Source organism: Lissotriton helveticus, chromosome 10 (assembly GCF_964261635.1).
Source record: "Lissotriton helveticus chromosome 10, aLisHel1.1, whole genome shotgun sequence".
Lineage (NCBI taxonomy): Eukaryota > Metazoa > Chordata > Amphibia > Caudata > Salamandridae > Lissotriton > Lissotriton helveticus.
In genome coordinates this window covers 769777973-769791685 of record NC_136071.1, presented here as the reverse complement: position 1 = coordinate 769791685, position 13713 = coordinate 769777973, and the positions used below count along the sequence as shown (strand labels likewise).

General features: G+C 47.6%; 1 protein-coding gene across 7 annotated transcripts in view; it reads right to left on the bottom strand.

Annotated features, from left to right (window-relative positions):
* Positions 1-13713, bottom strand: part of PARD3 (par-3 family cell polarity regulator) — a 1362300-nt gene that overhangs the window by 410905 nt on the left and 937682 nt on the right. The gene's annotated exons all lie outside the window — the stretch shown is intronic.

Below are 13713 nucleotides of genomic sequence, written 5' to 3'. Positions count from 1 at the left end.
TGTAGCATTGTTAAATCTAAGCTAAGTTACTTAAAAATATAATAGACATTAGAATAGACAAGGTATTGAGGTTCATAACTGAGAAGGTCGAATGGGAGCAAAACAGTGAAGCCATAGAAAGCAGACGCATGTTAGCCGCATCGCTGCGGCGGCTATTCCGCCGCAGCGCTAAGGGGGCGGGGCGGCCGCGCGGACGCCGCATGCTGGTGACGGAACCGCTCCGTCACCAGCAGCGGTTGCGCTGTGCTGATGACGGAGCGGTTCCGTCATGGCCCCGCCCACTCAATAGAACGCCCAGCGCAGGCGCGGAATCTGCGCCGCGGACGGAACCGCTCCATCATCAGCACAGCGCAACCGCAGCTGATGACGGAGCGGTTCTGTCATCAGCATAGAAAGGGTTAAGATGGGAAAGATCAACGTTTTAACATAGCCTTCCATCTTGGCGATGTGTACATTTGAGCAATGGAGGTCATGTGATCAGTTATTGCATCAATATAGTCACTACTGTGTTACTAGTGCTGACGTGTAATATCATCAGCAGTGCCTCAAGAAGGGAGCAGGAGTATTAGTTTGCAAGGCTTTTGTTAACTTGGATTCAAATCACTCCTACCACCGGTTTTCAAGAACATGTATCAAAAGAATACATTTTAGAGCGCTGATATGATTGTGATATTTATGAACTTCTACACTTGTTATTATCCTTTTGATGAATCTATATCACTGTAAGGAGATCAAACTGGCTTGTGCTAGTCTCAATTTAAGGCAATCCCACATGTTGACCTGAAGAGAGCCACATTCGTAATTCAAGATGGTCAACATATCCTGAAACACTAACCTTGAGCACACATCAGAGGTGAAACCAAGCTCTTTCTTCGGGGCCTAAGAGCTCTTGCCTTTAAAGGGCATTACTACTGCCCATAGCCATGCTCCTATTCTGAAGGATACATCAAAAAATCTCGACTAGATTCTCGTCTCAAATGTGTCCTTTGCCCATTAGACAAGGACTGTGGTAAAATTAGACTTCATCAGATCTGGCTATCTACCAGAACCCCAACCTTCCTATCATAACAGCTGCTGTCAAACATTCATGTCAAACTCACATTTAGCTATCATTAGTCTCATAACACACGCAATCCGGACACTACAAAATGGCCGAGCTTGGGAAATGTAGCCAGCTTGCTGTTTCCACATGTAGTGAATCAGAATCAGAATCATCTTTATTTCGATAGTTAAAAACTATCATAAAAAGTACATACACAAAACATATAAAATCCGATTCAGCATATACAATTTCAGTAAAAATCAATTTGGTTAAAACTAATCACAGTAAAAAGTTTTGTAAAAGAGAAGAAAAATAAGAATTACAAAGATTTAGAAAAGATAGTCCAGGGGGCCTATGTCAATTAAAAAACATTAATTCATTCGTAGTTTCAGCCCCATTGAATTCAATCCCTCGTATTCCTCAGTTTAACAGCAATCTTCAAGAAACTGATAATACAACAAAGAGTCCTTGTGTCCATAGCTTTTTGGAGGAATAACAGAGCAGTTTTGGCTTGGGAGATTTTCGCCTCCTTTAAAATATTTACAATAAATCCTCTGCGGGGTAAACTATAAAAAGGACATAATAATACAAAATGAAGGGTGTCCTGCGGAGACCTATTGTCGCAGCCGCAGGCACCCTTCTGCTCAATTGTCCGGGTAAAACCCGATGGGTAAGCTAGGATATTTGGCAACAAATTGAGCCTAAAACGGGAAATTAAAAATCTCTCTTGCTGATTGTGCATTAAAAACAAATAGGGTTCCATACCCCTCTCATTACAGACAAGAGAGTAGGCTAAAACTGATTTTTTAGCAGAGTTTTCTTGTATTCTGGCCTGCTCATATTTATCATATAACTGCTTTTCGATCTTAAACCTGCAAGAGCTACTAATTTTAGTGGGGTCAGAAAAAACCCATTCTAACCCGATGGATTTTAAGGCATCACTAACATATTTGAGCCAGTCAATTAGCAACCACCTATCTCTCTTTAAACAGTCTGTGATGATCAATCTAGAAAGACCTGCATTCGGGTTTTGCCAAATCCGGAGCCAAGACAGGATAGGTTTGAGCTTAATCAAATCAGCTATAAACTGAAGACCCAGTTCCTTATGTGTGATGAAAGCAGGAACGCTCTGTGGCAATCTTAACAGTTTTTTTAAAAACTTATCTTCCTCCACTTGGAGTAAGTGAGCATCCCTGAAACCCCACACCTCCGCCCCATACGTGGCCTTCGAAATACTGACTGCTCTATATAGTGTTACGACTTGTTCCGGAGACCAACGTCCCATCCTGCGGGCAAAATTAAGGATTGAGCCATTTGCCGCAACCAGCTTCCTTGACCTTTCCTCCAATAGTTGATTAAACCCCAATTGACCATCAAAGAGTACACCCAGGTAGGAAAAGGAGTTTACAAAATCAAACACATGTGCTCCTAATGAGAAAGAGAACTTTTTCAGGGGCTTTTTCCCTGCCACCATGATGAAAGATTTACTGAGGTTCACGGAGAGATCCAAACTCTCCATGAAGCTACCGAACCCCTCAATGAGGCACTGAAGACCGATCGCGGTTCTAGCAAGCAGGACGGCGTCATCCGCGTACAAAAGTACAGGTATCTGACGCCGTCCTGCTCTCGGGCAGTCCGTTCCCAGAGTCAGTAGTGCACTCTCCAGTCCATTAATGTAGAGGGAAAATAAAAAGGGAGCCAGGATACACCCCTGCCTCACCCCGCTAGAGCACGGGAAGGGATCAGTACTCAACCCTCCCGCGCTGTAGCGGACCTTGGCCGTGGTGTTCCAATGGAGCTCCCTTAAGATGTCAATCAAGTCTGATTCCATCCCTAACTCCTGCATCAGAGCCCACAGTTTGGATCTGTTCACATTATCAAAGGCTGCTGCTAAGTCCATGAACCCCATAAACAGGGTACCATTTTCGCTTTTAGTGTATTTAGCAGCCAGCAAATATAGATTAAGACATTGGTCACTCGTTGACCTACCCGTTCTAAATCCATATTGAGTCTCCACCAGGGTGTTGTGGAGGTCAGTCCACTCAGATAGCCGGTTTAATATAACTCTCCCCAAAAGTTTTGCTGAGACGTCAATTAACGAAATTGGTCTGTAGCATTGTGGATTGTCCCTACAGCCTTTCTTATAAATAGGGACAATCACTGCTGTAGACCAAGAACGTGGGAGTCCTGTTTTAATGGCCGCGTTTAAGACACTGGTCAAAATAGGTGCCCACAAGTCAGTTTTGCTCAGGAAGAGATCCGGTGGGGTCCTATCCGGCCCCGGAGCTTTATTTCTAGACAGTCCCTGGATGGCCTTCAGGACCTCGAGGAGTGAAAATTCCAGAACCACTTTGCTGCGGGCAAAACATGAGTCCTGCCTTGCCACCAATGTCTCATCATGTTGGTTATAAAGACCTTGGAAGTGGGTTATCCAGTCACCTGGGAGAATATTAGTGCCGATAGTTAATGCACTCGAGTCTTGGAGACCTGGTCTATTTATAATTCTCCAAAACTGAGTAAAGTCTCTGTTCTCCCCCGCTTCTCTAAGGTCTGCCCACACCTCCTTGTGTAGTTCCAACTTCCTTACCTTAACCTGGGCCTTATAGTTTTGCCTACAGAGAGCTATTACCGTCTTATCTCTCGGGGAGTCCTTGAGGGCTTGTTTTAGCTCTCTAAGAGCCAAAGAGCACTTTGAATTAAACCATCTGGGAGAGGAATGTACTTTGAGGGGCTTTTTAGTTTTCAAAAGTCCCTCTGCCACCTTTGTTAGTGATTCAAACGCTACGACCACCTCCCTGTCTCCCATTTCTAAATCCAGACATACATCAATATAATTTTTACCATTCTTTATTAGGGAGCTATAAAAATCTAATGGGTTGATTGTGGACCATCTCAACCGCCTCCCTTGGTCTATAGGATAAATTACTGTGTCCCCTTTATGCGAATTAGATACAATATTGGTGTGTTTTAATAAGAGAGTTAAGGGGTTGTGATCACTAAAAGGGCTCCACTCAATTTGAGCCTCCAAAATTCTGTGTTTACCAAAAGCGGAAATCAATATGAAGTCTATAACAGAGGCACATCCTCTACCCTTAAATGTCGGTGTAACAGCCTCTCCTGGTTTGGCTGACACTAAATCCATGGTATGAGACAGGGCAAAGGATTCACATACCTTCATTAGCATAGAGCCTTCTCTGCCATGGTCAAAATGTGGCCCACTTTCCCTCGGACATGATGACCAGTCAGGGGAAAACGTAAGTAGACTTGGACAAAGGTGACAATTGAAGTCCCCCATTAGTAAAACAGTCGGTTCAGGGCCCGCTTTCCCTGACTCTAATTCATCCTTTAACCTTGTTTCCAGTTCAGTTATTACAGGAAAATGACCATCCACGGGTCCAGAATTGTAAAAGTTCAAGATTAGGAGGCTCTGACCAGCTCCCTGAAATCTTATTGCCTGCAGGGTATCAGACACCCAGCCTAATTGAATCCAATTACCCTTTATTTCTAGATTAACATAGATGACTAGACCACTCCTAGCCCTTCCCGAGCTTGACTCTTTAGCAGGCCCAAAAAAACATTTATAGCCTTCCAATTGTAGATGATCTGGGGTTAGAGCCCAAGTCTCTTGGAGGACTATAATATGAAAACCCCTAATGTACTCACACCACGCCACTGAGGTCAGTTTGGCCCCCAAGCCTGCCACATTCCAGGAGATAAAGCTTAATCCTCCCCTCTCCTCTTTTCTTTTTAGTGTGCCCACCAGGTCTTGCCCACTCCTCTCTTCTGCAAAAATCACAAGAGAACTGGCCGACTCCTCCCTCTGTATCTGGGGAGCTATAGACACAACTCCCTGCAGGTCCAGATTCCCTATACCACCCCTAGTAATACTTTGGGTTACAATTGATACGTTTTCCAAAGAGAGGGCATCTTTACCCCTTCCCGGGGCGCTGGACGTAGGGGCCCTGCCACCAGGCAGTAGTCAATCATTTTCATCAAGATCCTGCAAGGGTGCAAATCTATTTCTCCACTGAGGTTGATCATATAAAGGGCGAGGCTGGGGCGTAAACTCTGGGATTCGCATCTTATTTGTGTATTGTAGAATGTTATTAAATGATTTTCCCTCATGCCACTTTGTGAACCCACTTACATTGTTCATGCTGCTCCACTTTCTAGGATAAAAACAACCCAGTGGTACCGCACGAATAGTACTTGTATGGTTCCTATTTGGGAGTCTTAGGATGTGGCCCACAAGTTTGGGATCCCTGAAGTTTGCCACTATGCAATCGCCCCTAATGTCCTTATTCCTTCTCCCAACCCAGGACACCCTCCTTACATGGACTATTTCACCATTTACACCTGTGTTCAGAGGTCTGTGTATATTTAACCAACCTGCCAGTTTCGCATGTAATTGGTTATATGTTTCTTTTTCTAATGGGCCTAATTCTGGTACTCCTGCGAACACGACCACATAAGGAGTGGCTTCAGGTGGGAGATCTATGTGTGGTGGTGGAGGGCTATCTGGGCCCGGGGTAGGGTCTGGGGATTCACTTAATACACAAGGGAGGTTCGAGTTTAGCTGCTTGTTCTCCACTCGGCCTTGCATCGGCAGCTGGGGAGGAATCGGATTAGTAATTGTAGCGGATGCTTGATGGGCTAGACCCGTATTGAGTCCCTGGGGGGTTACTGGGGCATTATGTATCTGAGCCAAGGTATGAGCCACACAGTTGTTTGTTCGACTGTCGTTGGAGCTGGGGTTAGATACTACACCTCGAGAATCAGTAAGCCCAACATGTGTGTTGTTCTTTAACAATAACTCTAGCGTTTTACTTTGCTTCGCTACTTCATTTGCCAGCTTGTCTACCCTGCTGATCACGGGCTTTAAGTGAGTGGCAATATATTGTTCAAAGAAACTCTTAAAATCCCCCATGACATCTTCGAACCAACTGGGCGGGATTAGTTTCGGTTCAGCATTCACCACTTTCCCCCTAGGAGTTTGCCCATTTTGTCCACTAACCTCCACCCTCACAGCCTTCCTCTTCTTATTCGGGCCCTTGGTCCTCCCTTGCTTTGTAGATTTATTCTGGCTGATACCAGCCTTGTCCCCTTGGATGTCTGTTCTTTCTTGCCCTGCTCGAGCAGGGAGTTGTGCACAGGGGACCCCCTCAGTCGGGTTGCTCAAAACAGATGCATTAACTGATCTATTTAAACTATCTGTTACTGAAAGGGCTGTTAATTGTAGAGGGCTAGAGAGTACGGGAATAGGTGAGGCGGAGAGACTCCTTTCCATTCGCTCAATTTGCCCCGTAACCGATCTTAACATCAAGTCTATTGCGGTAGGCTTTTTAGTTGTAGTTGACACCCCATTGTTAACGACATCCGTTGATTGATTAAGAGTCTCCCCCCGTGTTAGTTTACTGGTTGCCGAACGTGTTTTAGGTTGGCTAGCCATGAGGATCTTGTGTGGCACTACCGCCTTTTTCACCACCCAAACAACAAAACTATAAAAGAAAAAAAAAAAGAAAAAAAATAACCAATAACAAAAGATAGAAGCTTTCCCCGCAATTAGTCAAACAGTTGATACATCCCGTGTGGCTAGAAACTTTAAAGAAACATTATATAATACCAACTATGGGGAGTTACCGACGATAAGATTGGCCCCCCGAACTCAACCAGAGGAGGACACTTTTGTAGTCCAAATTAGTCCACAGTACCTTAAATAGCAAAGTCCAAGCCAGGGGAGGTGGCCCGTCCCGTCCCAGGTCGTCCCCGGACGGCCACAGACGGCCCCGCCCTTGTCCCGGGCTTCTCCCGTGCGCGACTCGCTGGGCTCCCGGGGGGTCAGCCTTTTACAGGCGCCTCCGGGCGCTCCTCGGCCGTCACCGGCGTGCTCCCGCCCCAGGGGCTGCTGGGGATTGTGGTCCGCTGGTCGCGCTGGCGTTCTGTTGCGCCCCCTGCAGTGCCGCCGTTCCCCTCACGGCTCTGGGACACAGTGGTAAGTTTTTGGTGTTCCCCCGCTGGGCTCCCGGGGGGTCAGCCTTTTACAGGCGCCTCCGGGCGCTCCTCGGCCGTCACCGGCGTGCTCCCGCCCCAGGGGCTGCTGGGGATTGTGGTCCGCTGGTCGCGCTGGCGTTCTGTTACACCCCCTGCAGCGCCGCCGTTCCCCTCACGGCTCTGGGACACAGTGGTAAGTTTTTGGTGTTCCCCCGCTGGGCTCCCGGGGGGTCAGCCTTTTACAGGCGCCTCCGGGCGCTCCTCGGCCGTCACCGGCGTGCTCCCGCCCCAGGGGCTGCTGGGGATTGTGGTCCGCTGGTCCCGCTGGCGTTCTGTTGCGCCCCCTGCTGTGCCGCCGTTCCCCTCACGGCTCTGGGACACAGTGGTAAGTTTTTGGTGTTCCCCCGCTGGGCTCCTGGGGGGTCAGCCTTTTACAGGCGCCTCCGGGCGCTCCTCGGCCGTCACCGGCGTGCTCCCGCCCCAGGGGCTGCTGGGGATTGTGGTCCGCTGGTCGCGCTGGCGTTCTGTTACACCCCCTGCAGCGCCGCCGTTCCCCTCACGGCTCTGGGACACAGTGGTAAGTTTTTGGTGTTCCCCCGCTGGGCTCCCGGGGGGTCAGCCTTTTACAGGCGCCTCCGGGCGCTCCTCGGCCGTCACCGGCGTGCTCCCGCCCCAGGGGCTGCTGGGGATTGTGGTCCGCTGGTCGCGCTGGCGTTCTGTTGCGCCCCCTGCTGTGCCGCCGTTCCCCTCACGGCTCTGGGACACAGTGGTAAGTTTTTGGTGTTCCCCCGCTGGGCTCCCGGGGGGTCAGCCTTTTACAGGCACCTCCGGGCGCTCCTCGGCCGTCACCGGCGTGCTCCCGCCCCAGGGGCTGCTGGGGATTGTGGTCCGCTGGTCGCGCTGGCGTTCTGTTACACCCCCTGCAGCGCCGCCGTTCCCCTCACGGCTCTGGGACACAGTGGTAAGTTTTTGGTGTTCCCCCGCTGGGCTCCCGGGGGGTCAGCCTTTTACAGGCGCCTCCGGGCGCTCCTCGGCCGTCACCGGCGTGCTCCCGCCCCAGGGGCTGCTGGGGATTGTGGTCCGCTGGTCGCGCTGGCGTTCTGTTGCGCCCCCTGCAGTGCCGCCGTTCCCCTCACGGCTCTGGGACACAGTGGTAAGTTTTTGGTGTTCCCCCGCTGGGCTCCCGGGGGGTCAGCCTTTTACAGGCGCCTCCGGGCGCTCCTCGGCCGTCACCGGCGTGCTCCCGCCCCAGGGGCTGCTGGGGATTGTGGTCCGCTGGTCGCGCTGGTGTTCTGTTACACCCCCTGCAGCGCCGCCGTTCCCCTCACGGCTCTGGGACACAGTGGTAAGTTTTTGGTGTTCCCCCGCTGGGCTCCCGGGGGGTCAGCCTTTTACAGGCGCCTCCGGGCGCTCCTCGGCCGTCACCGGCGTGCTCCCGCCCCAGGGGCTGCTGGGGATTGTGGTCCGCTGGTCGCGCTGGCGTTCTGTTGCGCCCCCTGCTGTGCCGCCGTTCCCCTCACGGCTCTGGGACACAGTGGTAAGTTTTTGGTGTTCCCCCGCTGGGCTCCTGGGGGGTCAGCCTTTTACAGGCGCCTCCGGGCGCTCCTCGGCCGTCACCGGCGTGCTCCCGCCCCAGGGGCTGCTGGGGATTGTGGTCCGCTGGTCGCGCTGGCGTTCTGTTGCGCCCCCTTCAGCGCCGCCGTTCCCCTCACGGCTCTGGGACACAGTGGTAAGTTTTTGGTGTTCCCCCGCTGGGCTCCCGGGGGGTCAGCCTTTTACAGGCGCCTCCGGGCGCTCCTCGGCCGTCAACGGCGTGCTCCCGCCCCAGGGGCTGCTGGGGATTGTGGTCCGCTGGTCGCGCTGGCGTTCTGTTGCGCCCCCTACAGCGCCGCCGTTCCCCTCACGGCTCTGGGACACAGTGGTAAGTTTTTGGTGTTCCCCCGCTGGGCTCCCGGGGGGTCAGCCTTTTACAGGCGCCTCCGGGCGCTCCTCGGCCGTCACCGGCGTGCTCCCGCCCCAGGGGCTGCTGGGGATTGTTGTCCGCTGGTCGCGCTGGCGTTCTGTTGCGCCCCCTGCAGCGCCGCCGTTCCCCTCACGGCTCTGGGACACAGTGGTAAGTTTTTGGTGTTCCCCCCACATGTAGTGAAAAAGGCTTACCTGAGCCGTGGTCAGGCATGGGACAGCTTTTTGGAGATTGTGCTGAGGCATGCATGTCCAGTCTCTCACTATCATCAGGTTTTTAGTGGATGGACAGATTTTCAGAAGAGAGCCACCATTATAAATCACGCTCATGACAGCAGCTATCCAGTAGATTGACTTGATAAAGAAAGTCCCACCGCCCAGGCAATTAGGCAGGTTTCCTTCCACCTCAAAACCACATGCATCATAGCAAGAGTTTTGCAGCCATCTTTGACAAGAAACGTTAAGCTCAAGCAAGTAATAAAAGAACAGGACAAATTATATTATATGAAAACATTTGTCCTGTTACCTTTGTGAAGATAAAATTGATTCTGCAACTGCTCTTAGGCAATATGAATATATATATATTTTTTGTAAACATTCTGACAATTCCTTTGCAGCTTCTTGCATGAAGTAAACCTGTTGTAATGTAGACTACTTGTATTCTGAATTGACGGTTATGTGCTCTGAAATTCTATTTGGGTCTTGACCATGCTACAAAAACAACAAAATATAAAACTTAGAAACACACCTGTGCTCTAAAGCGAAAAATGTCAAACTCAACAAATACACCTTAAGTTCAATAACCTGTAAAACTCACCTACAGCGTAGAAATCAATATAGCTGCTGTAACAGCCAGATCCTAGGTAAGAGTTCCAACACCTGTTGACTGGGTACACTGACTACCTCGTAGTCGGTTTAGACAACAATCTAGTGTTGCAAGAGAATAGTTCTCTGCATGACAATACCACCCAATTATCGATGTGGCTCCAAGTAGCTCCTTAGGCCTAACAAGAAAAGCTTTGCAATGCTTGGATTTCATGACTTGGTCAAGGAAAGCTTTATTCTGCTGTTTTTCAATACAGTCATAAAAGCACATAGTATAATACAATATATTTCAATTCATAATATTTGCAGCATTATACATATAAAAACACTTCTCATACTCCATTAAAAAAAACATAGCACAACATTTACAAATTCATAGTAATAGATTTCCTAATTTGAAGCACCTTTTTTTAAAACGTTGTTATTCTCCACGCTACGTGCTCGTTTTCCAGGAGCTGGAGTAAAAGCATGGCCTTGGCTCCATATAAAATTTGCAAAATAAAAGTACATGCATAGTCGACTGGTCTGAAATTTTATCACAGGGGCACAGTACCAATTTGCGTGACCAGTCATTCATTTTCGACAAAGATGTTAATCTATGGATATTTCCCAGTCTAAACATAATTAAAATGAATCTATCAAATGTTCCAGGTAGGAATGATAGGTAAGGCTCCATCCTCAAGGTGGTATGTGTCAGCTGATGCTGCCTCACAGGGATTTTGTTTCAAATTTCCCCTATCATTCTGGTTGTTTCCAGTAACTGGAGAAAATCTTTTTTTAAAGTCTTTCTGGGAATCTCCAGCATGGATATTGGGTTTAAAAAAATACTCTGGATGTCCCAGGTCATTCATAAAATCATGGATGAATTTAATCCAGGATATCCGCAGAGCCCCCTCTAACCTCAGTGTATCTTTTAAGATCTCCCCATTTAATTTTATTTGGTCTTTTCACCAAACTCTGTGCCATAAGAGTATTGGCTCTACTTTTACTAGGTCAGCTATATAGTGTAGACCCAGCTCTACATGACAAATAAAAGAAGAGGTCTTGGGGGTACGAATAAAATATGCCTTAAAAAAGCATTTTCAATTATTTGTACCAGGGTGGCATCTGCAAGGCCCCACACCCCAACCCCATAAGTTGCCGTAGTGATGCATTTTGCCTTATATATTTGTAGGAGTTCTGAGGGTGGTTTCCTACCTAGTTTTTTAGCAAATGTTGCTAAAGCTGCGGTGGATCTAGAAAATGCCAACTTTTTAGCAGTTAGGTTGGGAACCCAGGAATCATATTGATTAAAAAGTATACCTAGATAGGAAAAGATTTTTGCTGTTAATAACTTCTTCCCATCTAAAAACATTTCTCTGGTCTTCGGTGTGCCTTGCCTACATCTCATGACGTATGTTTTGCTACGTTAGTTTTAAGACCTAAGTCATTCAGGAATACACTAAAGCTATCCAAAACTCTCTGGAGGCCATTTTGCGTATGTGCCACTAGCACAGCATCGTCCACCTAAAGGAGTGCAGGAATGGGCCTGCCGTTTATTTGAGGAAAAACATTGCCCTGCATGAGTAATGCTTCTTATAATCCGTTGATGTAAAGATTAAAAAGGAAAGGGGCCAGAACGCAACCTTGTCTGACCCCTCTCCTAATTGGGAACGCTTGCGTGCATTCTCCCTTCAGCCCGTACCGAACACTTGCCGTAGCTCCACAGTACAGTCATCTTAAAAACATAATAATTTGTGGATCAACCCCAACCGTCTCAAGGACCTCCCACAGCCTGTGATGTCTAACCGAATCAAAGGCAGCAGTAAGATCTACAAAGGCCAGAAATAAACTTCCTTTTTTTGCTCTAGTGTATTTGCCAACCGAAATTGACAGATTCAAACTCTGTTCTATTGTGCCTAAACCAGCACGGAACCCATACTGCAGGGCTGACATTATCTGACTATCCTCTGCCCAGTCTTGAAGGCACTCCAGGATGACCCTCCCTACCACTTTGACCATAGAGTCCAGGAGGGAGATCGGTGTATAACATCCTGGGTCTTGGCGATCGCCTTTTTTGTAAATTGGGATTATTATTGACTGCACCCACGTAGATGGAAGATCAGACTTAATGCTAGCATTAATAACATGAGTTAAAATTGGCCCCCAGAGAGGAACGTTGAATTTGAACATATCAACAGGGACCCCATCGGGTCCTGGGGCTTTGGCACCCAGACTACTAGCCAAGGCCATACACACCTCTTCCAGAGTGATTTCCAGATCAATCCCGGTGCTACTACTTAGTGCACCATCATCAAGTTGCTGCCCAGTATTTCACTGTTCATTGTACACCATAGAGAAATGGCTAATCCATTTTTCTTCTGAAATTGCTACTTCGACAGAGGGGCCACTACTAGAGGATAACAAAGGGGTCCTCAAAACCTTCCAAAATGCCGCAGGGTCTTTCTGCTGGGCCGCATTGTGTAAGGAGTCCCAGGCTTCATTTCTCAGTGTTTGCTTTCTTTCTTTTATTGCCCCTCTATAGTCTGACCTGGCTTGCCTAACTTTTGACAATGATCTCGGTTGTTTATGCAATTACGTCTTTATTCTAGCATAGGCCCTGGTACATTTTCGATCAAATAACCCGGGAAATGTTAATCTATTCCTTTGTTGCACTGTGAACAAGTTTTTTACCTCCCTCGTAATTTAATTAAAGGAATCAACAATAGCAACGTCGGGCACAGCTTCACCCAGGCAAATATCCAGAGCAGACCGACCATTCACTATCACATTTTTGGTCAGCAGATTCGGATCTACCGTGTCCCATTTTAGTGAATAACCAATAGTTTTTTCCAGTGCTACATTCCCCAGCAATAAAGTTGGTTTTGTGGACTTTTTAGATCTACGAATGGGTAACTTGAGCTTTATGGAGAGGGGGAAGTGATCGCTTATAGCAATATCTCCCACTTCAAAGGCAGCGACCAAGTGCCCATGAGGACGTGAGGTCAATATGAAGTCAATTGTTGTTGCAAACCCTCTCCCATTAAAAGTTGAGGGCATGCAGTACGGTGTAGCCAGCAATTCATTGGCATAGGTGAGATCCAACTGAAGATTAGTTTGTTAAATAAATCCCCCGCTTTAGAGTGTATAAAATGGGTACTATTATCCGGACCGATGCATAAACCACACTTGCTCAAACTTTGCTCATCCTCAATAAATAGGAGCTTGCCAGAAATATATAAAACAGAAAAGGTCTGCTTTTCTTCTTGGTGCATATTTGTATGCCAGTATCAGAATACAGAGTTCTGGCCCACGTCTCAATAGTGTTGCATGAAGCCAACTAGACTCCCAAGGGCCAGTTTATTGTCCATCCAGCAGGTTTTGAAGAGATTTATTTTTTGTTGACTGAAATCTTTTTCCATTATATCCTGAATGGCGAGTGCTTTTTATGATTTAATATCCTATTACATATCTTTTTTTTTTTTGTTGGAAGCTCTCCTAAAACATGACATACATCAGACGCTAACAAAGAGCTTTATGCAGGTACTATGATGCAAGACCACTGTATAGAGTCAGATTTGAACCCATGCTTTGTCTTACAATTTCATATTCAAATACTACAGGCATGGGAAGGGTTGGTTTGTAGTTTTAGAAAATAGACTTTAGAAGCACCAATTACATCAGAAAGCTTAGAAAATATATTAATCACCATTAGCCATATACACCCATGGTGGAGCAGTAAAATGTCATCGATCTTCAAAGACAGTCGATGTGCTCAGCTTGCTGTGTGTACCATTACATCACCCATCAATGGGAAACATCTTTAAATGATCCATACACCATTAGACAAACCTTATTTATGAATGATCCATTTTAAATGTCAATTTCTATTATATATTAAAAGGTAAGCAGCC